We start from the raw sequence: 26857 nt of genomic DNA, 5'->3' as shown, positions 1-26857 counted from the left end.
AAGCTTGAACTCTGAACCTTTTTTACATAATCGTTAGGATGTTCGTTGCTCCTTTGAAACATCCTTCTGAGATCAGAGAGGGTGATTTGCTCTGAAACGAAGAAAAATTTTCTGTAAAAAGCATTAACCATTTCTCCCCAACTCTTGATACTTCCTGGTGCGATGTTTTTGTACCATGTATATGCCCTGCCCTTCAAAGACTTTGAAAATTCCTTCAGTCGGACAAAATGATTGTGTTCATGTTCACCCAATGCTTCCAAGAATCGAGAGACATGTTCTCGAGCGTTGTCCGTTCCATCATAAAGGGTGAACATTGGAGAGGTGTAACCTTTTGGCAGAGGAATCCTTTGTGTAGCAGCAGGGTATGGAGGTTGGTGACGGTTGACAGAAGACGTCTTGTCTTTTCCACGATCCTCCAATAGGCGTTCCAGGTCTTCACGAGTGATAAAACTGGACGATTCTTTCGCTGGTGGATTGTCTGCAGCCTTAGGTATTTCTTCATCATCTACTACATGAATCGTAGTGACCTTGGGATCAACATCTGAAGTCATTTCTGTAGCTTTTCCTTTCTCCTGAGTTTTCTCTAACATCTTGTTTGTAAGAGTTTTGAGATAATTGCATAGTTCCTTCTGAGTAGCATCCATGTCAGTCAGATTTTTCGCAAGAGTCTCTTGCACCTTCATGAGATCACCAATGGTAGGTGGATTTTCTATGATTTCTTCAGGAGACCGACCAAAGAGTGGATTGTTGATGGCGCCAGTGTTGTCACTTGCAGAGGCGATCACCGGAGCACTTATAGGAGTAGTGGTGGCAGGATGCGCCGGAGGAGTGGTAGTGGAAGGTTGCGCCGGAGGAGTGGTAGTGGCAGGTTGCGCCGGAGGAGTGATATTGGCATTACCACTAGAGCTTGCAATATTGGGGTCAGGTGTTGAACCCGGATTAGTGACTGAACCAGGCCTAAGACCGACCATCTTTATGAGAATTGAGATTGTAACCGAGTGAATGATCTCCCACTATGGTCGCCAATTTGTAGATGGGGAAAAACAATTTGCTGGTTTTTACGGAATTGAAGAGACGACCGTACGGAGGAGACTCCTTGAACCGAGCGAAATGTTTAACCTCACACAGATACACTGCAAAAAGGGAGTGCTTTGAATTCGAGAGATCAATCTGTAGGACTCCGGTCTAAACCAAGACAATGGCCGTTCCACAGTCAATTCGGTCACAAGAGAGGATGGGTCGATCTATAGGAGGAAATATGAGAAATGTGTGAGATCAATGGTGATCGAAAATTGTAGGTGTGTTGTGTATTCTGCTTGAAGAAATAAGATAAGTTATGATTGCTTGAATTTTCTTTGTTGAGAGTAATTGCTCAAATGTTGAGATGTTAATCTCTTGTTGTCTGTTTGACGAAAGATTGTCTTGTTTTTCAATCATGATTCAGAGACTTATTTATATTTCTAGAATTGTAAACACCTTGATCCCATGAAGTGTGACAGTTGCTGGAGTCAAAGAGTGGGGAAGTGAAAATCGTGTTAAAACCAGTTGCTCATCGTGCGAAGACTTGGTTTATTTTCTACCCACTACTTTGTTAACTCCTTCAACTGATTGCACGAATTGATCACATTATCGTCGTGTGTATGAACACACATGCCGTAGACTGCCAATCCAAAACCCTAGTTAATATCCATGTAACACGATTGATGTCTCGTGATTGTGGAATCTGCAAGGCAGACGTGTATTTAGTTAGTCAGTTGCTGACTTCATGGGACGATGAGTCCTTGTATTGCTGAGTCGAACGTGATTTGAAAATATTCTGAGACTCATGAATTGAACGTGTCTGTTGAGAAAGAAGTATAATTCTCGAATAAATGTTGATAGTTAAGGTGAGCAAATATTGCTCATTCGATGGATCATTGAATATTGATAGTTGAACCAATATTCCTTAGTCTGAGCAAATGTTGCTCGTTTGATGAATTATTGGTAGCATGACCAAATAAAATATTATTTTAAGATACTGGCAACTGAACCGAGTATAATTAATGAAATATTGATCATGAGATCGTCATAACATTATTAGCGTTCGAATCTGGAATTATGAATCTTGGACTCAAAACCCTAATTCGATCAATTGATGGTTTATTGAAAATTAACCACGGAGTGAAGGAGGGACCAGCTACATGGGATGATGGGTTGACCATGTAGCGCCTAGATGCTCGAGTGAACAAAATACCAAAGTCTCTTGAAGACTAGTTGGTGAAAAGATGATTAAATGTTGGTTTAATCATTTATTAAAATAATGCTCGTCTGAGCCTCAGGTGATAAAACCTAATTAATTATGAAGAGATGAGGGACCGACCAAGGGGTCATGAAAACCGGCCCTGGTTGGATCATTTTATGAAATTCCAAAATTGTTTGGAAGCATTTGAACCTAATGTGAACAAATTAGGTGATGAAAGTATGTGGGACCGGTCTCTTGCAAGCCAAAAATACAACCTTGGTCGGTCAAGGTAATATGCTCGCTCGCCAGAGTGTCTGTTTCTCAGTCCTGAGAATTTTGATATTTTCTGATGTGCGTTTGAGCAAAATTTTTAGAAAATATGAAGAAATCAAGGATTTTGCTGAAACTGAGAAACTTCATAAGATGAAGGAAATAATAATAATAAATTAAGAAATCATGAAGCGTGGGACCGTCTATGGCCAAGGCACGGTCGGTCGGACAAAGAGCCCGGTCCCATGGCACTTTTTCTAATTTTATATTATTTTCATGAGTTTAGGGAAATATCATGAAATCAAGGAGTTTGTTAAAACCAAGGAGTTTCCTTGAAATGAAGGAGTTTCCATGAGATGAAGGAAACAAATAATATTAATAATAATAAAATAAGGGCGTGTGGGACCGGCTTGGGCATGGTCGGCCGGCTAGGGCCCGGTCCAGTGAGCTTTCCCTAATTTTATGTATTATTTCATGATTTGAAGGAATTTTCATGATTTGAAGGAAATATCATGAAATCAAGGAATTTCATGGAATGAAGGAAACATAAAAAATAATAATAATAAAATTAGGGGCGTGTGGGACCGGCTAGGACATGACCGGCCGGCTAGGGCCCGGTCCCACGAGTTTCCCTAATTTTATATTATTTTTCATGACTTGAAGGAAATATCATGAAATTAAGGAGTTTTCATGAGATGAGGGATATAATAATAAAATAATGAGGAATCATGAGGTATGGGACCGACCACGACTAGGGCATAGCCGGCCGGCTAGTAGACACGGTCCCACGACACCTTTCCCAAATTTTATATTACTTTGAAGGAAACACCATGAAACTGAGGAGTTTCCTTATAACGAAAGATATTTGTTCAAATGAAGGGATTTTCATGAGATAAAGAAAAATAATAAAATATGATAAAATATAGAATTGGGCGTGGGACTGGCCACGACACGACCTGGCGGCCGGTGGGCCTAGTCCCCAGGGCCTTGATTAATATTTTATTATTTATTATTTTGTTCCTATTTTGCATAGGTTCATCGTTCCTTCGTATTTTGGAATGCTCGTTTGTGTATTCAGGTGCTCGTTAGTGCATTATTGCTGAGTACACTTGCACCATTTTGGTCGGGGCTTACTCGATAGTGCTCAGATGCCCGTGTGTTGAATATTTATTACTAACCCATGGAATTCTGCTAGGAAGAACCATGGATTGCAATAACGAAATACTATGAAAAACGTCGAATATTTTCCAGGGATTCAGTTAATGAATCTAATGATTTAGGAATAATTAATTGATGGCTCTATACAAGTACGGTCGTCTAGGAGCATTAATTATTCAGGAATTGAGCAATATGATCTTGTTGAAGCGTCATATTTCTTTTATATAGTCGGGGAAAACATTGTTACATTCTAAAGACGTTATTGCTCTATACTAGCAGGCAAGCTGTCTAGGAGCCGTCCAATCTTTTGATTCTATATAGAAGTAATTACTGAAATTGCTCAGTATTCATGAGATATATCGTTGCCTCAGCTGAGAGACTACATATCTACATACACTCTGGGAGACAATATTCTCAGTCAGAGATTCTTGTGGCATGAGCTTTCATGCTTCGATGAGAGACATGAGCATCAATACTCATCTGATTGCCGGATCAAGAACACGTATAATTATGGTTTTACGATTTTATCCCTTGTCGAAAATCCACCATATACAACGTGCCATGTTGCGCAAATAAGTTGAGCGGCATGCCAACATTCCACTCCGCCACGCCAAACATGCCACTTTGTGGCAGCATCCCAAAACGTTCCAATGTGCCGTAAATAGCGCCCTACGTGCTAACCTACCTCTTGTTCATGGACAAGGCCATGATGTGCTTAAATTAGGGTTTTCTAGTCAGAAGCACGACTTTGCTTTAGGCGCATTAACCAAAACCCTAATTTCCAGTTGTGGCTCAAATCACGCCACTTTTAGCCCCACAACATGCCACGAGCCATGCGGGACCCAAGAAACCCCAGGAATGGCGCCACATCATAGCCATTCATAGAAACTCGTGCTCCTGTGGCCGTTTCCAAATTATGGCCTTACTATAGTTCCTTTGGCATGACTATGGCGCCGTTTGCACAAAAAGTGTCACCATGACGCTGTCGCATGCCACACGCACTAATTAGGGTTTCGGCATGCCAAACCCTAATTTAGGGGAAGTTGCTGCGCCAACCAAGCCAAATCATGATACCCAGAGCATTGGGATTGATGTGGCAACTAGAACTAATGTTTCCAAGCCATATTTGGGTCTAACACAAATATGCCAAAATCTAGCGGCCATGGCTACGCTAGGCGTTGCTTGCACCACCGTGCCACTGGCATGCGCTAAATATGCCACTACGCCATTGGCATGTACCAATGACGCCACTGTGCTATTATTGGGCGCCAACAGAATGTGGTCATAATCAATGGCCACCCTTTCTCATGACTTACAATCTCAGCCGTCCAAATTCGCCACAGAATTGACAGGCATGTGGCAAGTCTTAGGTGACCAGCCAAGACAAGCCTAATAGCGCCACATGCTATTTTTCTGCGGCAAGTTCTCCTGACTTTGACTTGCCACACATAGCAATCTGCTACACGTTTTCCACGAAAACACTCGAGACATCAAACATGTCACAAACTGGGGGATACTCATCAGGGTATTGGTCTTACGGTTTACAACGTGCGGCGTGCAACACGCCCATTATAAGAAAGTGTCAGAAAGCAGGGCAGTTAGAAGAGGTAAGAAGCAGTGGGTGTAAACTAACCCGTCTCCTTCATAGTGGGAACGTGATTTTCTGGCATTTACACACGACCCCACTTCTCCATCATTCAATGGTTCCCACTTTCTACGAGATCAGGGTGCGTTCAATATGACTTGTATAAATAAGTTCTACCTATTTCAACCAAACAACAACCGTTTTGGTTAACAACAACACAGTATCCAGAAAACACCAAAGAACTGATATCTCACATTCCACAAGCCAGTTCCAAATTTTGATACAAGTCATAAAATAACCACACCTTCAGAGTTATCCATTCTGATCTCAACACCTTCTTATCTTCCCTCCCTAAGACCAACCCTTCTCCTTCACTTTGCGACCAAAGCAAGAATGGAACGACCATTTCTTGGTTTAGGCCAGGATTGTACTAAAAAGGCGAGGGTACCCAAATACACCTCAAGCTAAAACTTTTCCTACCTATTACTCCTTTCTCCGAAAGTGATTGTCTATGGACTGAGTCGAGACAATACAACTAATCGGTTCACACTTCGTGTGATCGTCTATGGATACGAGATCGAGACAATACAACAACGAAGTATGTTTACTTGATACAAAGGTTCGGACTTAACCAAACACAATAGGATTTCTTATCAAGTAAATAGGAATTAACGTTTGTGTAATTTACTTTAATCATAATAAAATAATTATAATGCGGAAAATAAAAGTAAATGACACAACAAAATTTTCTTAACGAGGAAACCGCAAATGCAGAAAAATCCCCGGACCTTGTACATAATTGAATACTCTCAGGAATAAGCCGCGACACAAAATTACACCTAACTTCGTATAGTTGAGACCAAGTAAATAACCATATAGTTCACTTAGTTCCGTCTGTATTCCCACGCCTCCGACTTATGAATAAGTCACGTACTTGGAACAGTTCCTTTAGTTCGTATTCCAAACAGTAAAGGAACAACAAATATGTTTGGTGTCAACTCTATTCAACCAAGTGATATGGGTCGGACAAAGGCTCTTCCGTTTATCTTAACATAAACTCCTTCGTCAGGTCCTTAGATCTATCTTATGTTCAACTACCGAAGTAATCGTTTAAGATTAAGCCAAAAACTCCTTTAATCCGAAGAATCGTGTTGATGCCGATCTACTCAATTAATCAATCCAATCTACCACAAGGATAAAACGATTATTAATTGTATCCTATTTTACCGAAACAAGTATTGTGCACACCAAAGATTATAAAACCCAAGTCAGATCTTCAATATCTTCTTTGTCTTCAAATCTTCTTAAATCTTCAATAAAAACCTGCACACAATCACTTGAATCTCTTGTGATCAATCACGCACAGAACGGAGTCTGTTAACAATGGATTATGACAAGATCGTCTTTAGAACTAACAACAGTCTAAAGATCCATGTCGAAACTCTGAACTAGTTTGAGTGAATCTTATATATGAAGAGAAGATTTTCAAGAATAAACAAACTAGGTGCAATCAGAATTCAACCACCGTTAGTCAATCAAATCAATCGAAAACAAAAGATAAACCACAATTATCTAGTTTCCCACCAACGGTACACGCTAGAGCTTCTCAATCCCAGAGAAGACTTTAAACTGCGGCCGTAAGAGATTTTGCCTAATTAGGTTACTCTCCTCTCCGAATAGGCGGCTACACCAGTAATAACAATAAAAGAGTAAATCTGTTGTTATGAAGGATTAGTTTGCTAGAAAGGCAAACTTCAGGTATTTATAGACAAGAAAGTTTGGACACCAAGGAATTTCCAAAACTGGAAATATTCTCAAGATATTCATTAAAGCACAGATTCGGTATTCATAATTCCTGGAAATGCTCTGTCCAAAAATAACGATCGAAATCTCTCAGAAAATCTAATTAGTAAATGCACATTACTAATTCTGGAATTTCCCTACAAAATGAAATTAATAACCTTAATTAAAAGATTCTTAACTTACTTATGTTTTGATCCTGGGATTCTCTTCCCTTAGCCGTTAAGGAATATCTTTGAACAATTAAAAAAATAAACATTCATAGCATGTGTTCAAATTTTGTCGACATCTTAACTTTGTAAGTTCTCTTTCACACTTACAACCTTGAAACCGATTTTACACACTTCCAAACAAGTTTAGAATTGGTTCAACTGACTTTCAAGAACTATGTGATTGAGCAAACCAACATTCAATCATAATCATGGGTTTAGCGGTTCTACCAAAACAAGTTTCGGTTTTACCTCCATGTGAGTACTGTGCATAGTCACACTAGCTTTCCAAAAATTCGGTTGACTAGGTACTAGGATCGGTTCCCCACATATATATGGTATCTAACTTATATGTGTTGCACATGTTCATAGGATCGATTCCCCTTTGCCTAAAAACATGTAACACATGTCCATAGGATCAGTTCCCCTTTCTGCTATAAACCTTGTTGCACCCCATACAAGGATCGGTTCCCCTTGTGATGTACTGCACCTCTTACTAGGATTGGTTCCCCTCTCCCAAAATTGGTTAGACACACAAACCCCGATCATACCACAGGTGATTAATTAAGATCGGTTTTACTAATAAAAGTTATACCAATACATAAGTCAGGCCTTTGTGAATAGTTCTACCAAGAATACAACAAGTTGTGAGCGGTTATACTCTATCACACATATTGGTTTTTCATAAGATATGCAATGAATAACAAAACCAATAACACCTGGCAATTTCCTTTTTCGGTTCACAAACAAGTTTATGAACTTACTTTCTTAGAACACATGTAAACATTATACCCTTGGATGAAATCCTCACCTTATACCCATACATAATCACAATAGCATTCAAATGATTATGGCAATGTCTTATCTATAAAGTTTAATGGTTAAGCAATAAACCTCGTACATTCCTTAATACTATGTCTATCTAGAGTTCAAATATGCTTCGCAGTTATGTTTTCAATATGCACGACTTGAAAGATACGTTAGGGAATGAAACAGTTCAAGTCAAATATCACTAACCTCAAGTGGAAGGATGATTGTTGTCGTTGTAGCTCCTTGCTTCTTCACATCTTCAAGACTTCGCAATACTTGTAATGTCTCATATCCTAATACTTTCAAGCTAACCTATACAAAGTTGACTCTAATACATAATCAAGTGACTCTTAACATGAGTATTGATTCACTAAAATATGACAACCAAACTTGACATACCAACGCTTGGTGGGCTCAACTGGGCCATGCTCTATCATGTACAGATTGATCTCTCGAATCTAAAATACTCCCGTGCAGTGCATTTGCTTAAGGTTTAGATTTATTTCTCATCCACACACCCACATTTACCAAAACCTGCAGAAACAGTTTTTATCCATAAACAACTGGCGACCACAGTAGGAGATTAATCTCTCGGTTTCAATATCAATTCTTAATTTTAATTTTTCCAATCCCAATTTCAAGATGGTAGAGCCCAGGTCCGGATCAGCAACAAACCCTGAGGTCCCGACGATGAAAACGTCCTTGGTATCAACATTCCTTCTAGTGACATCAATGTACCACCTGTCAGCATGATCAACACTAGCGTAGCAGGAAACGTTCCCTTTGGCGTTACACCTCTGATCACCAGAGCCAGAGCTGCTGCCGCCACCCCCAATAATTCTTCAAGCGTGACGCCCCCAGTTGACACCAGATCCGCCGCCACTCCACCATAGGGACGAGAAACTGGAGGAACCAGAGGAGGCCAACCCCCTATCACCATTGCTGATTTGATGGAAAGACAGGAAGTTCTTGCTAAGGCTCGGACGGACATGGCTTCAACTCAGAAGGAGGTGCTTACTGAAAAAGCGGGGGTCTAACAACACCACCTAATATTTCGCTTAGCAATCTGTATGGACTAACTCCGAAATACTTTGCTAGAGAATCAACTAGACAGTCAGACTCAATCTAGATAAAAGTATCTCAAGGAGTTAATATCTCTCTCTTGTTTTTGATATTACTCAAGATAATAGAAATCAGTGAGTCCTAATCAAATACAAGGAATACTTGGACGGTACCAAAGACCAATGTCCAAGGATCAATCAATATCAATCAACAACCGAAGGTCGGATTTCCAATTGGTGATCACGAACGCACAACCTTTATTATTTCAATTATATAACAAATATAATGCGGAAAAGAAATAACACAGACACCAGAAATTTTGTTAACGAGGAAACTGCAAATGCAGAAAAACCCCGAGACCTAGTCCAGATTGAATAGACACTGTATTAAGCCGCTACAGACACTAGCCGACTCCAAGCTAACTTCGGACTGGACTATAGTTGAACCCCAATCAGTCTACCACTAATTCAAGGTACAGTTGTACTCCTACACCTCTGATCCCAGCAGGAAACTGCGCACTTGATTCCCTTAGCTGATCTCACACACAACCAAGAGTTGCTGCAACCCAAAATCGCAGACTTGATAAGAAACAAATTTGTCTCACACAGAAAAGTCTATCAAAGGATAAATCTGTCTCCCACAGAAAAACCCTAGGTTTTTGTTCCATCTTAAGATATGAAAATCAAGGTGAACAGGAATCAATTGATAATCCGGTCTTATATTCCCGAAGAACAGCCTAGATCAATCAATCACCTCTCAACGATCTTTCTTGACTACACAAGAAGATGTCGAGGAATCACAAACAGTGAGAGGAAGATGTTTGTGACTTCTTTATCTTGCCTATCGGAGAACTCTCACGATCTCAAGTCAATCAATAGATTGTACTCGTACGATAGAAGATGCAAGATCTGATCACACAACTACGATAAAAGTAGTATCGGTCCGGCTTCACAATCCCAATGAAGTCTTTAATTCGTTAAACTGGTTTTAGAGAAGAAAACCAAAGGTTAGAGGAGAATCGACTCTAGCGAGCGCACTAGTATCACACAGACGTGTGGGGATTAGTTTTTCCCAATGCTAGATGTCTCATATATATATTCTTCAAATCAGGGTTTTGACTTAGTTACAAAGCAATTCATATTCACCGTTAGATGAAAACCTGATTTAGATTCAAGCTAATATTTCTCAATTTTTAGATCGAAAACTTAGCTTGTCACACACACTTGAGATATACGTTTACTGGGTTTATGAAAACCGTGCCCAAACGTGTACGTTTATGTTGGTTCAACATAATAACCCAAAAGTTTAACCATATGAGCATTTCATATTAACCTTGTTCTTCTTCACCATAACTAGTTCAATTGACTCAAATGAACTAGTTAAAGAGTTATTCAATTGCTATGAGATCTTATGTAACTACGAAAGACACAATTGAAACAAAGATGATTCGATTCGATTGAATCGGCTCATGAAATTTATAGCCACGGTTTGCATACTGCATTCCTTAGTAATTTAAGTTTCATGTTCAGATCACATATTTAGATCATAACCCACTCAAGTACGCAATCAAGTTCGCGGACTTAAGGCAACCGACAGAGTTTTCCAAACTCAGCAGAAAATCTCGGCAAGGAGACTTCCGCCAGTTCGCAGACTAGGTTCGCGGACTGAGTTCGCAAACTAGGTTCGCGGACTGAGTTTGCAGACTAGGTTCGCGGACTGAGTTCGCGGACTAAACACGCAAACGAGTTTTTGGAAAATCCCAACAGAACTTCTCGGCAAGATAACTTCCGTCAGTTTGCGGAGTGAGTTCGCAAACTGAGTTTGCGGACTTGGCAAGGCCAATTCCTCTGGTTTCTCTCAATCAACAAAGTTCGCAAACTTCGGATTAAGGAATATGACTTATGCACATATGTTTTACCACACAATGCTTATATCCATCATTGGTTATATTGACCTAAACTCTCATTCCAACCATTGACACATTCTTAGAGAACGTTATGTAGTTGTTACACTATTTCTCGTCAAAGCGATTTTCAAAGTGATTGAAACAATATAACTTTCGTCATTAGGTGAAGATAAACCCGATCAAATCGAAACGCTTTACCAACACATGATTTCGATATATAGATAGGCGAGATATACTCATCTCGAAATATCAAATGCGTATGATCCAGTATATATAGCATACGACTTTTGTCTCATAAGAAGTAGGAGATAGAAGAGATAGACTTTTGAGTGATAGATAAGTTCAAGTCTCCACATACCTTTTTGTTGATGAAGTTCCATGGTTCCTTGAGTAGATCATCGTCGTTGTATGATGAATCGCCATGAAGTCCTTGAGCTCAACTACACTTTTCTATTCTAGTCCGAGACTTAGCTATATAGACTAGAAATCAAGACTTAGCTATGCTCTAACAATCTCCCCCTTTGTCAATTTTAGTGACAAAATTATTAATACATATGGAATACAAAAAAGATAAACTTTAGTGTCTCCTATTCCATAGTCTAATCTTCAGCGTTCCCTGAAATCTTCGTATTTCCAAGTACTCCAATGATCCCAAAGATTGTAAGTTTAGCATCACCGTTGTTGACGATCCGTATCTATAACAATGAGAGAAATCGAGATTCTCGATCATCATTATATAGTGACATAGTATTATTATGTAACATCAAAGTCCAATTGCATCACAAATGTAACAATAATACTACGGTGATATGTATCACTCCCCCTTAGTCAATACTCCATCTCTCATGGAAACCACTCCCCCTTACACAATGATCCGAAAACCATATGTATATGTAGTAGAATTACACATTAATTCTCCCCCTTTTTTTCAATAAAATTGGCAAAGGTACAAGAACGGGATCCTAATGAAATTTCCGAGAAGAGACTTTTCATAGACTAAAAGAAAAAATACTTACCAACTTAATTTAGATGCAATCATAAAGCCGAAGCTAAATGCATTCATAAAGGAGTTTTAAGATACAAGATAACCCCTATAAAATTCCACAGCCGCACACCCCGCAAGATATTACCATTAAGCACAAGTTCAAAAGAACTCTCCCCCATTTGAAGTCATTCCCGAGAGAACAACAAGAGCGACCTTAATTTCGAAAGAAAATAAGGATTTTTAATTGGACACCAAAAACTATAGGAATGATTTTCTATATCCAAACTTAGTCAAATTAATCACAAGTAAACCCATGATTAATTTAATTGGAATACACAACTAAATCAAACCACAAAAGTGATCAATTTAATTGATAATGCTCAACATAAGTAAACTTACGGAGCTACGACTAAGGTAATCATACGGAGATGACTAACTTAATCACCCACATACTCAACATAAGGAAAACCTTACGGAATATACGACTACATTAACCAATAGAACATGATTAGTATATCCGTTCATATACTCAAGACAAGGACTTGTGGAATATATGAAAACTCAACTAGACTAATTACAAGAGAACCCATAATTAATCTAATTGGAATTCAAACAACCAAACTAATCACTAAGGTAATCAATTTAATTGTCAAAAATTTTGCTCGACAAAAGATGACTTTCGGAGCAAATAACTAAATAACCAACCAAGATGATTAATTTAGTTCATAATGCTCAACAAATAACATCTTATGGAACAACCAACAAGCCAATAAGAAAAATCGACTTAGTTGTATCGTTCTCGACATAAGACACACAATGGAGCCTTCACGATAATACAAAACAAAATGGATCAATGAAAATCAATACCGTGGATAACATACAAGGATCTATTCTATTTTCCATCATAACGACATAATAGACTTTATCCTTGTCACACAAAAGATTTTATCCTATTTTCCATCAAATACATGACTGCATAGGCATAACTTTTGTAATTGTCAAAAGTCCATTCGTCCTTTCATCAATATGAATACCAATTCATGAACGACTTTACTTTTGACATCATATGGGACCTTCAAGTTCACGGACGCAAACAATACATATCACATAAACAAATTGCAATATCACAAAATCATAAAGACCAATACTGCTCCTCCAAATATTTTTAGAATTTAATACCAATAAACCTAAAAAATAACACAAGAAGATGAAAACAGAAATAGCTATGTGTAGTTACAATCATCGCTATTGGAAACGCTAGTTATTCTTCCAACTAATCCAAAAAGAAGACTTACTAGCCAACAATCATCTCTTCCAAAGCTTCTTCAGAGAACTCCTTCTCGTAATTGAATAATCCATTGACAATGGGATCATTTAACTCCTCCAAATCTTTTGAAAACACTGTCAACTTTCTAAGTTCATTTTCCAATTTTCATATAATGTTTGTATATTGAGACAACATTCGTTCATAGTGAATTATGTCTTCCAAGGATGCAGTGATCCGAGATTTTAAGTTGTTTCTTTTGTTGATGAATTCTTTTACCAGGTTCCTGAAGTTTTCATCACTTTGATAAGAAGTCAAGAACCAGTTTGAGGAAGGATTTTTACCATTAACTGTAGCCTTCACTTTATTCAACCTTGTGGAGGGGATTCCAGTACACCTATGTACGTTAGCCGCCAGAGTTGCATTCCTGCTTGTGCTGCATCTAGTAACAGGTGCCATGGAACAGAAGCTTTTAAGACACACTGTTCGTGAACGACTGAAACCCTAAACAAACAAAAGCCTTTGTGTTTTTAGAGATTTATATAGAAACAAACAAAAATAACCAAGTACACTTCTTGAGCTAAAAAGACGCAAATCCCCATATTCTCAAGATAACGAAGAGGATGTAAAAGTCTAGGGTTAGATAGAGACAATGGGATCCAAAATCTCTCATTGTTTATCAAATTGTGACTTTTCAAGGTTAGATACATGAGAAGAGATTCTTCTTCTTTTGTCCCCTGAAACGCTTGTCATGTAGGACATGCGATAGTTATAAGTAGGTTGAATGGACAAATAGCATTCCATAGGAACACCCATTTTTTTACACTCAAAATCTTCAACACGTGAGCGTACTTGAGGAATGAGCCTGAGATTATTTCTGAAAGTGTTTAAATAATCTCTCACGTTCCTGGATACCCATTTAGAACCGACATTATAGACTTTGGACTTGCATGATACAAGTTTCCACATAACATGTCTATGAAGTTGATCTAACTCATCATCCATGTTTTTTACCCAAGAGGAGTTGCTCAGAGTTATATCAATATTTCCTGGTTCTAATTGAGAATCATAACAACCAATCGGAAGATGTCCTTTTGTTTTGGTTGTAGGGTCTTTTCCACGTTTAGACGATAGATGAAACACACAATGAAGAATAACCTAACACATGTAGAAAAGAGGTACAACAACTGTCACTACACCATTGAACGGGAGAGATATGACAAGAAGTAAGATTACCCATTCCATCAGGAATTTTCTATTTGGAATTTCCTGATAGTATTGTACGTCCTTTTTGAGTAACACAAGGTTGCACAGTATTCTTGGAAGGATTACTTGCAGCCTCCAGACTCTTTAAAGAAGACATACAGGCTCGTCGAGGATGATCGGTTGAACAACCATAAGAGCCAGACCCTTGAAATTTGTCTGAGTGGTTCATAGTCACATCAGTTTTCTCAATAATCGGTTGTTGAACATTATCTGAATAATGACTATTCTTTAAGAAGGAATAACTGGCTTATCTCAGATTCAACGATAGACTCTTATTAGATATCAAATCCTTAAGAGTTGTAATTTCTGCAACGAGACCAGAATAGATCCATATTTTTTCTTCCACTCTCTTTTGAAGAGTAACCAGTTTATCAGACCTTTTTCTATGGTTTTTTTTCAACCCTGGTGAAGCGTCAAATGAGACTTTATGGTCCATATAGTCAGATCGCTACAAAACAGACTTTTTGAGGTCTTTAAACGAGTTTGCCTGCTCTGATACCAATTGAAAAAGCGGGGGTCTAACAACACCACCCAATATTTTGCTTAGCAATCTGTATGGACTAACTCCGAAATACTTTGCTAGAGAATCAACTAGACAGTCAGACTCAATCTAGATAAAAGTATCTCAAGGAGTTAATATCTCTCTCTTCTTTTTGATATTACTCAAGCTAATAGAAATCAACGAGTCTTAATCAAATACAAGGAATACTTGGACGGTACCAAAGACCAATGTCCAAGGATCAATCAATATCAATCAACAACCGAAGGTCGGATTTCCAATTGATGATCACGAACGCACAACCTGTATTATTTCAATTATATAACAAATATAATGTCGAAAAGAAATAACACAGACACCAGAAATTTTGTTAACGAGGAAACCGCAAATGCAGAAAAACCCCAGGACCTAGTACAGATTGAATACACACTGTATTAAGCCGCTACAGACACTAGCCTACTCCAACCTAACTTCGAACTAGACTATAGTTGAACCCCAATCAGTCTCCCACTAATTCAAGGTACAATTGTACTCCTACGCCTCTGATCCCAACAGGATACTTCGCACTTGATTCCCTTAGCTGATCTCACCCACAACCAATAGTTGCTGCAACCCAAAATCGCAGACTTGATAATAAACAAATCTGTCATACACAGAAAAGTCTATTAAAGGATATATCTGTCTCCCACAGAAATTCTAGGTTTTTGTTCCGTCTTAAGATATGAAAATCAAGGTGAACATGAACCAATTGATAATCCGGTTATATATTTCCTATGAACAACCTAGATTAATCAATCACCTCTCAACGATGTTTCTTGACTACACAAGAAGATTTCGAGAAATCACAAACAATGAGACGAAGATGTTTGTGACTTCTTTATCTTGCCTATCGGAGAACTCTCACGATCTCAAGCCAATCAATAGATTGTACTCGCACGATAGAAGATGAAAGATCAGATCACACAACTACGATAAAAGTAGTATCGGTCTGGCTTCACAATCCCAATGAAGTCTTTAAGTCGTTAACCTGGCTTTAGATAAGAAAACCAAAGGTTAGAGGAGAATCGACTCTAGCGAGCGCACTAGTATCACACAGACGTGTGAGGATTAGTTTTGCCCAATGCTAGATGTCTCCTATATATAGTCTTCAAATCAGGGTTTTCCTTAGTTACAAAGCAATCCATATTCACCGTTAGATGAAAAACTGATTTAGATTCAAGCTAATATTTCTCAACCGTTAGATCGAAAACTTATCTTGTCACACATACTTGAGATATACGTTTACTGGGTTTGTGAAAACCGTGCCCAAACGTGTACGTGTATATTGGTTCAGCATAGTAACCCAAAAGGTTAACCATATGAGCTTTTCATATTAACCTTATTCTTCTTCACCATAAATATTGACTCAAATGAACTAGTTAGAGAGTTGTTCAATTGCTATGAGATCTTATGTAACTACACAAGAGACAATTGAAACAAAAATGATTCGAACTGATTGAATCGGCTCATGAATTTTATAGCCACGGTTTGCATACTGCATTCCTTATTAATTTAAGTTTCATGTTCAGAGCACATCTTAGGATCATAACCCACTCAAGTACGCAAGCAAGTTCGCGGACTTAAGGCAACCGACAGAGTTTTCCAAACTCAACTGAATATCTCGACAAGGAGACTTCTGCCAGTTCGCGGACTAGGTTCGCGGACTGAGTTCGCGGACTAAACATGCAAATGAGTTTTTGGAAAATCCCAGCAGAAATTCTCGGCAAGAGAACTTCCGTCAGTTCGCGGACTGAGTTCGCAAACTGAGTTTGCGGACTTGGCAAGGCCAATTTCTACGGTTTCTCTCAATCAACAAAGTTCGCAAGCTTCGGATTAAGGAATAGGACTTATGCACATATGTTTTATCACACAATGCTTATATCCATCATTGGTTATATTGACCTAAACTCTCATTCCAATCATTGAAACATTCTTAAAGGACGTTATGTAGTTGTTACACTATTTCTCGTCAAAGCGATTTTCAAAGTGATTGAAACAATATGACTTTCGTCATTAGGTGAAGATAAACCCGATCAAAGCGAAACGCTTTACTAACACATGATTTCGAGATATAAATAGGAGAGATATACTCGGCTCGAAATATCAAATGTGTATGATCCAGTTTATGTAGCATACGACTTTTGTCTCATAAGAAGTAGGAGATAGAAGAGATAGACTTTTGAGTGATAGATAAGTTCAAGTCTCCACATACCTTTTTGTTAATGAAGTTCCACGGTTCCTTGAGTAGATCTTCATCATTGTATGATGAATCGCCATGAAGACCTTGAGCTCAACTACACTTTTCTATCCTAGTCCGAGACTTAGCTATGTAGACTAGAAATCAAGACTCATAGTTTTGATCACTAACATTGACAAACATGCTTGAGATAGCAATGCATGCGAGGTCGACCGAGATATGCTTTAACACTTACTTTCCTCAAGACAATAACAGAGCGGTTACCACAGGAACCACGCCGACCAGAGCCAATAAGGAGCACTTTTAATACCCCCAGTGCCAGTACCTCAGCAGGGCGCACCCTTGTAGATGAAGAGGCCCTCCTATTGGAGAAGAATCATCCATCCAATTTCGTCACACGTGAAGATTTGGAATAACTTCTCCGAAATCGAGACAGAGAAAACCCGGTGGACATGCACCAGCATCAACCTCCGTATCCTCCTGATGTGCAAAGAGTTCCTCTTCCGAGGGGATATTCTTCTCCTCAGTTCTCCCTTTATGATGACGCGTGTCGTTAATGCAACAAATTAATAAATATATTTCCCACTAATTAACTGGTAATATAGCGGTAGAAGAGATCGTTTCCACATAGAGCTGTGCAATTGATAGGTTATTTGATCAGCAAAATAAAGTAAATAACAAAGGGGGGTTTTGGTTTTATGACAAATATAAAGACAATAAGATGAAAGGGATGATCAAGGAATCCTTCGCCGTTACCAAGCGATAACCGGATTAATATACTTATTTATCCTTCGTAAGAATCATTCATCACCAACTGTAGAATAAAAACTAGATCAGTGTTATCCCCAAAACTCCTTCAATAACTGGATACGGAAGTTCTCGACTACCAGATTCTATCCAACGAACCACCAAGTAGTAGATCACTCAAGGTGTAATCCAGTCGAACGCCTTAAGCTTTGTCAATTTAGGTTGATCCCAGTAGTTAAACTCTTAGATCAAGGTTTAATTGCTGGTGTTGTATTCACACACGATTGCTCCACAGAATCCCTCTGTAAGGTCTCGCGATTTCTACTTGTGTAGAGAGTTAATCGACGATTACTTATCTCATAACTTCTACTAGCAATAGAACAATCAATAGAATAATCTAGTATGCATACCAAATCAATCTAAGAATCACTCATAAATCCTAGATATGGTAAAGACAAACGATGATGATAAAATCTCTCAATAGATTTGTATTATTAATAAAGCTTCACGCTTAGAACATTGAATTCATCCTTAATCAACAAAGGATTTAGCTACTCATATTACAAAGAAGATGATAATGGTGGTTTCCCCCTAAAGGGGTAAAACCTAGGTTTTGATGTAGAACTTGTGATATGAGATTCGACATCTTTTACATAACCTAATACCTTTTTATATGTTTACATCGCTTGGCTTCCAAGTATTTAGTTAGGTTTAAGAACCCGATCCGAAAATATGACTTAACGACTCCAAATGTGCCCTTAGTCCTTCCAAGGTGTGAATACACGTTTCCTATTTGATAAGTTCGCGAAACCAGTCCGCAAACTTCAAATTCCAGCAGATATTTTCGGAAATAAGTCTGCGAACTCGGTTCGCAAACCCAGTTCGCGGACTTCACTGTCTTCGGTATTCAATGAAAACTGTTTTGGCCACAGCTTCTTCATCCGAGCTCGGAATGACCTCATTATTTTTTCATTATTTTTATCTTTAAATTATATTCAATATGATGATGATAAATCCTTACTTTGAATGAGTTAATATCAGTCTTTTGCCTGAGTCTTGATTATGAGCGTTTTGCTCCTTTTTGTCGCACTATCTTCCACTTCTCCTGGACTTGGGCACTTGGATACTTGGAATACTTATCTTCATAACTATTTTCAGTACTTTGTAGATCCTTTGTTGATGATTCACCTAATAGAGACAAATAAGAGAAAACAAGAGTAATAATACGAATACATGCAAGAATAATAGCTAAAGCAAGTATGGAATGGATACTAAAATCATAAAAAATATGCACTTATCAAATTCCCCCACACTTAGCTTTTGTTAGTCCTAGAGAAAACTAAATAAAACTAATCCTAAATACAACAACTCCATGTCGTGAGGATACGGTTACTCATAGCATGAATAACAGGTCTTTAAACCCCTAGGTGTCCCTAGTGGACGAGTTATAGTCTTGTGAAGGATTACAAGAGGTATACCCACAAAACCTACTCCAATTTCTCACCTTGGAAGAACCACTAAGGATAGACACAAAGTAAAAAGCCAAATAATTAACTTACATATGTTTTTTAGCTGCAAACATCCCACATACATTCCTATCATCACACACAAGCAATTACTTACGTATGACATTCTACCCGATTGAAAAACTCTACTAAGATAGTCATCGTATTTGTTGCAATGTTTATCACAACACTTGTATATTGAAATCACATGCACAAATAAGATAATGGAAATAGAAAAGTGAAGTGTGCAAATTTTAATTTAAGTGAAAGATGTTACCCACAATGCTTGTATGAATGTCGTCAAAGGATATATATTTATAGCGCACTAGTTGAGAGAAGCATCAATTTAACTTGACCACATGATTAGATACTCTAAGAGCATGTTCCTTTTCAGCAAGTACATGATAGTTGCCTTGGATCTTGCACTCCATGCTTTCTTTGGCGAAAGAGACAGGGAAAACATTTCACACACACTGCTATCAAAGTGTCAAGAACCTCATCAATAGTCTATTTGACTTGCTATATAATGATGATATGGTTTTTGTTTTCATCGACTATGATTATCCGCGATTCCGGACCTATCATTTATTAGTGTCGATAAATGAAGAGGAACCTTATATATAATTTTTTTTTCCGGCTCACTCTTTACTCTTTACGAGTGTAAGACAATTTTCTTATGGGGCTTTTATATAAACTCAATCAATGATTACCTTGCTACAACATCCATGGCAGTATCAGGATCCCACCAAATAACTTTAGAGAAACATAAAACTGCAAAAGTAAAAATAAAGTGATTCAGTAATGATTAATTGCGAGGATGAATCTTTCAAATGACTACCATAGCTTAGTTTCACATTCAATTATGAACGTATATATTTAAGGATTGAAATAAGTGAAACTTAATCTATAGTTGTAAGAACTGATTCAACCTCAAAAGGTTTAGAGTGTCATCCTGAATAGCTCATAATTAACTCCAACATATGAAGTCTCAAGAATGCAAGAAATCAAAGAGTATTATTTATTTATTTTATTTTATATGCAAACCAAACATGCTTAACTTCCCTTCTGTGTTTTTCTTGTTTGGCCATATCGATGATGGAAATAGGGAGACCCTTTATGTTAGTAGTGTATTTGCGAGTGTGGATATCCGATTAGATGCGCCGGGATTGACAAGTTTCAGTCCTAGAATTCTACGTGCGATGTCCGTAGTCTAAAACGCGTTTAGATCATTTTCTCATATAGAATCCTATCAGCGAGACTCATTATCGTGTGTTTTCGTGCTCTTTCCTCACTCTTTCGGTCATATGGGCTCCTTTGGCTTCAGTGGGAGCCTTACTATCAGGATCTGTATGCTTCTGAAAGAAGGTTACTTGATCAATGGCAGAAGGTTGCTTCCCATGGTGAACTGAATGGGAAAAGGGAGGAAAATGACGTTGATTTCTTGCTTCGGAGAGATCAGCGGCTCACGAGGAATGGAAAGAAACATCTTCAGTGTGAGGGACTGACCTCCAAAACCTCCATATGGCTTAGAATTTCCTACCTTGAACCGAGGGAGTAAGCAGAGTCATTAGCATAGCTTGAGGTACTTGAATCGTAGGCATTCAAGAGAGGCTGGGGAAGGGGCACTAATGCAATAGACGAAACATAGTCAACCAGAAATTCTTCTGTTTGATATTTCTCATCCACTGATGCAGAAATTGCTCCAGTTTACTCCCCCACACTTAAACTCAACATTGTCCTCAATGTTCAAAACCGAAAATTCTGATAAATAGCCCAGAAAAACTCGAAAACTGTACAAATGGATAGGGAACTAGGAAAAATATCCTAAACAAAAGTTGTTCGTCTACGTATTTTCTATAACATGTCAAAAGGGCACAATGTTTCGATAAAATGTCTGACTTTTATGGCCTCCGGACTGACTGACATGCAATCTGAAAAAGTTCTGTAAAAATACCGAGACTCAAATGTCCAGGCCTATCTCTCAAACTTAAAAGACTCCGAATTCAGATTTTCTTTTTTAAAAAGAAAGGTATGTCTTTCCTCTTTAAAAGTTGGGGTCAACCACTCAAATCGGACTTCGTATGAAGTCTCGAGAGATGTTTTCGTAACAACTGCGCAGTCAGAATTTTCTGACGAGAATTCGTCAAAACTTTCATTATAGATATAGGACTTTGTAAAATCTAAGATGGGAATGCAATATATGTTAGAGCATAGCTCAGTCTACTTCTCATGCGTTGCTATCGCAAGCATGTTTGTCAATGTTAGTGATCAAAACTATGAGTCTTGATTTCTAGCCTGTATAGCTAAGTCTCGGACTAGGATAGAAAAGTGTAGTTGAGTTCAAGGACTTCATGGAAATTCATCATACAACAACGAAGATCTATACAAGGAACCGTGGAACTTCATCAACAAAAAGGTATGTGGAGACTAGAACTTATCTATCACTTAAAAGTCTATCTCTTTTATCTCCTACTTCTTATGAGACAAAAGTCGTATGCTATATAGACTGGATCACACACATTTGATATTTCGAGCCGAGTATATCTCTCCTATCTATATCTCGAAATCATGTGTTGGTAAATCGTTTCGCTTTGATCAAGTTTAACTTCACCTAGTGACGAAAGTCATGAAAAGTTTCAATTACTTTGAGAATTCCTCTGACGTGAAACGGTCTGTGAATAACGGCTATATAACATCCTCTGATAATGTCTCAATAATTGGAATGAGAGTTTAGATAACGTAACCATGTATTCCTTAATCCGAATTTTTCGAACTTTGTTGATTGAGAGAAACCGGAGGAATTGGCTTTGCCAAGTCCGCGAACCTAGTCCGTGAACTGGCGAAAGTCTCTTTGCCGAGATTTTCTGCTGAGTTTGGAAAACTCCGCCGGTTATCCTAAGTCCGCGAACTTGTTTGTGAGCTTAAGTGGTTATGATCTAAAGATTTGCTCTGAACATGAAACATAAATTACTAAGGAATGCTTTATGCAAACCGTGGCTATAAAGTTCATGAGCCGATTCATCGAATCGAATCATCTTTGTTTCAATTGAGTCTTGTGTAGTCACATAAGATCTCATAGCAATTGAACAACTCTTTAACTAATTCATTTGAGTCAATTGAACTAGTTATGGTGAAGAAGAACAAGGTTAATATGAAATGCTCATATGGTTAACCTTTTGGGTTACTATGTTGAACCAACATACACGTACACATTTGGGCATGGTTTTCGCAAACCAAGTAAACGTCTACCCAAGTCTGTGTGACAATCTAAGTTTTCGATCTAACGGTTGAGAAATATTAGCTTGAATGTAAATCAGGTTTTCATCTAACGGTGAATATGGATTGCTTTGTAACTAAGGCAAAACCCTGATTTGAAGGTTATATAAATGATACATCTAGCATTATGCAAAAATAATCCCTACACGTCTGTGTGATACTAGTGCGCTCGCTAGAGTCGATTCTCCTTTAACCTTTGGTTTTATTCTCTAAAACTAGGTTAACGACTTAAAGACTTCATTGGGATTGTGAAGCCAGAACGATACTACTTTATCGTAGTTGTGTGATCTGATCTTGCATCTTCTATCGTACGAGTTCAATCTATTGATTAGCTTGATATCGTGAGAGTTCTCCTATAGGCAAGATAAAGAAGTCACAAACATCTTCGTCTCACTGTTTGTGGTTCCTCGACAAACCGCCTGTGTAGTCAGGAAGGATTGTAGAGAGGTGATTGATTAATCTAGGTTGTTCTTCGGGAATATAAGACAGGATTATCAATTGGTTCCTGTTCACCTTGATTTCATATCTTAAGACAGAACAAAACCTAGGGTTTATTTGTGGGAGACAGATTTATCCTTTGATAGACTTTTCTGTGTAAAACAAATTTGTTTATTATCAAGTATGCAATTTTGGGTTGCAGCAACTCCTGGTTGTGGGTGAGATCAGCTAAGGGAATCAAGTGCGCGGTATCCTGCTGGGATAAGAGGCGTAGGAGTACAACTGTACCTTGGATCGGTAGGAGACTGATTGGGGTTCAATTATAGTCCAGTCTGAAGTTAGCTTGGAGTAGGCTAGTGTATGTATCGGGTTAATACAGTGTGTATTCAATCTGGACTGGGTCCCGGGGTTTTTCTGCATTTTCGGTTTCCTCGTTAACAAAACTTCTGGTGTCTGTGTTATTTCTTTTCCACATTATATTTTTTATATAATAGAAATAATACAGGTTGTGCGTTAAGATCATCAATTGGAAATCCAACCTTTGGTTGTTGATTGATATTGATTGATCCTTGTACATTGGTCTTTGGTACCGTCCAAGTTATTCCTTGTGTTTGATTAAAGACTCGCTATTGTTTTAGCTTGAGTAAAATCAATACAAGTGAGAGATATTAACTCCTTGAGATACTTTTATCTAGATTGAGTATGACTGTGTAGTTGATTCTCTAGCAAAGTAGTTTGGAGTTAGTCCATACAGATTGTTAAGCGAAATATTGGGTGGTGTTGTTAGACCCCCGCTTTTTCAATTGGTATCAGAGCGGGAAAACACGTTAAAGACCTCATAAGTCTGTGTTTGTAGCGATCTGATTATGAACGAGTCTATCTCTAATAACGTACCAGTTCATAAATTACCAGATTTTTTTCAAAGCTTGGATTCACCTGAGAAAACTGTCACATCTAGGTTAGTATCTAAACATTCTGTTAATGTAGAACCTGTTGAAGTCTGGGAAACACAACTAGAAGAACAGTTAGATGAACTTTCTGATGAAGGTGATTCAGATATTGATAAGATGTTGATGAGGAAGTCTCAGAGTATGTTAAGCTTTTGAATTCGTTGGAAAAGAAAAAGATGACAACTTCTCATGTCACACCTTTTCTGACTAATCTCTGTCGTACAAATAAGAAATTGAGAAGATGTTACGCAGGTGTTTATGTTTCGAATCGCTCTAACGAATCGATCCTCAAGGATTCTTAGGAAAACATACGTATGAAGTCACTTGAGTGTGATAATCTTCTTCAAAAGTACTTTTCGTTGGAAGAGAAACTTGCAGAATCTGAAGCAAGGTTTAACTCTAATAAATTAGTTTTGATGACAGAGAAAGTGCTTTTCTCGCTCGACAAAAACGTTTTGAGGCTGATTTAGCTGCTGCTCTTGATAAAATCAAGATGTTGGAAGATGACTTGAAAATTTTCAATACTACTTCAAGCAAATTAATTATTATGTTAGGAGCAAGTAAAAATCATCGTGATACACGAGGATTGGGATATAAGGGAATACATGCTCCAAGTATTAGCAAAGAGGTAAAATTTGTCAAGGCTAGTGATTCTTCTCAACAAAAGCTTTCCACTGATGGCAAAAGTGAAATACCTAAACCGTCAGTTAAGGTTCAAAAGAGAAAATTATATCAACCTCCAAAGTCAGCACACATGGATCGAGGTAAGAACATTCCTTATGTTTGCCACTATTGCGGAAATAAAGGTCACCTGGAAAGGAGATGTCGTTTCCGTATAAGGAATGAGAAACTTCATGATGTTCTTGTATGGGCATCACAAGAAGTTGTGAAACCAAGATCATATGTTAAGACTAATCCCCTTAACGTTACAGGTTATAACTGTCCAACCTTTAGGCAAAAGAATCAGTGTTGTGATAGTCCTAGTTTTGCCTATAAATGTCATACGAATACTTTTCACAATCGTAATGTTTATCAAAAGGATAACTTCGTAAAGACGAAGACAAGATCTGATGCTCCCAATTGGAGAAAGACTAACTGGCAAAAGAATAGTCAATCCAATTCTCTTCCGAGAATTCTAGAAGAGAGTAATGGGAAGAAGGTTCCGGTTGTTCCTAAACGCACTCAGAAGTGGGTAGCAAAGAAAGCCAATGATGCTTTGAGTGTGAAAAGGAATGATCTTCCAGAAAATTCCATGACTATGGAGAAGGCAGTATCCATGATGTTGGAACTTAACAAGTTTATTGGAAAAATTGAATTGGATGTGAAAGGTTCTAAAAGCGATCTCTTTCATGATAATCCAAAGGTCACTTGTGGTGATCAAGACATTGTTCACCTCAACACAACTTGATTGTGTTGTAAGTGCATCCTCACCAAGGAATGCCCTGCTATGATATGGTGAGCGAAGCACGAGATTGGGGCACACAGATTTTGTTCAGTAAGGCTATAGAATTCAATTGGATTCTTCTACAAAGGTATGTCTATAAACCTGAGCAAGATTTGTGTTTTTATAATGTTCTATGTACCTTGCTTATTGTTCATTTTTACCTAACTTGATCCGTGTTTAAGGTTTTTAAACGTTTAGGTTTGAAAGCAGTAGTTCGGGATGTTCGGACTTCATGGTACACCTACCTGGTATGCATCTTTTAAAATCAAAATCCATGGGTTTAAGTTCGCGGACATGAAAAAATCGTTTGCAAACCCGTATGCATATTTTCCTGTAGACGTCGATATTCAACCGACTTGTTTTGGCCGTAACTTCTTCGTTCGAACTCGGAATGACCTCATTCTTTGTGCATTCTCTTCCTATTTGAATTCTCTTCAAAATGAAGTTCAGAAAACTTGAATTTGGATGGGTTAAGATTGGTATTTGTCCTGTCTCTTGTGAAAATATTTTTATACGCCTTTGGTAGCTATTTTTGGTATAAATCCGGGCGAAAAAGATTGATTCTACTCTCTAAGGACAAATCATCTTATATGGGCATTACGAGTTTGTCTTGATGCCTAGGAAACTTCTTATGAGAATTTATTCTTGTTTTTGAGAAGGATTACTAGAGTTTTGGATAGCGAAGATTGTGACTACACATAGCTATTTTTGTTTTCATCTTCTTATGTTTTTTTTTTTGGTTTATTGGTATTAAATTCTGAAAATATTTGGAGGATGATGTTATTGCAGTATTGATCTTTATGATTTTGTGATATTGCAATTTGATTATGGGATATGTATTGTTTGCGTCCGTGAACTTGAAGGTCCCATACTGTGTCAAAAGTAATGTCGTTCATGAATTGGTATTCGTATTGATGAAAGGACGAATAGACTTTTGACAATTACAAAAGTTATGCCTATGCAGTCATGTATTTGATGGAAAATAGGATAAAATCTTTTGTTTGACAAGGGTAAAGTCTATTATGTTGTTATGCATATAGTGATGGAAAATAAAATAGATCCTTGTATGTTATCCATAGTATTAATCTTCATTGATCCATTTTGTTATGTTTTACCGTGAAGGCTCCATTGTGTGTCTTATGTTGAGCACGATACAATTAAGTCGATTATTCTTATTGGCTATGTTGGTTGTTCCATAAGATGCTATATGTTGAGCATTATGAACT

The sequence above is a fragment of the Papaver somniferum genome, chromosome 9, assembly GCF_003573695.1.
Source record: "Papaver somniferum cultivar HN1 chromosome 9, ASM357369v1, whole genome shotgun sequence".
Lineage (NCBI taxonomy): Eukaryota > Viridiplantae > Streptophyta > Magnoliopsida > Ranunculales > Papaveraceae > Papaver > Papaver somniferum.
The sequence above is the reverse complement of the archived record's forward strand: the minus strand, read 5'-3'. Positions refer to the sequence as shown.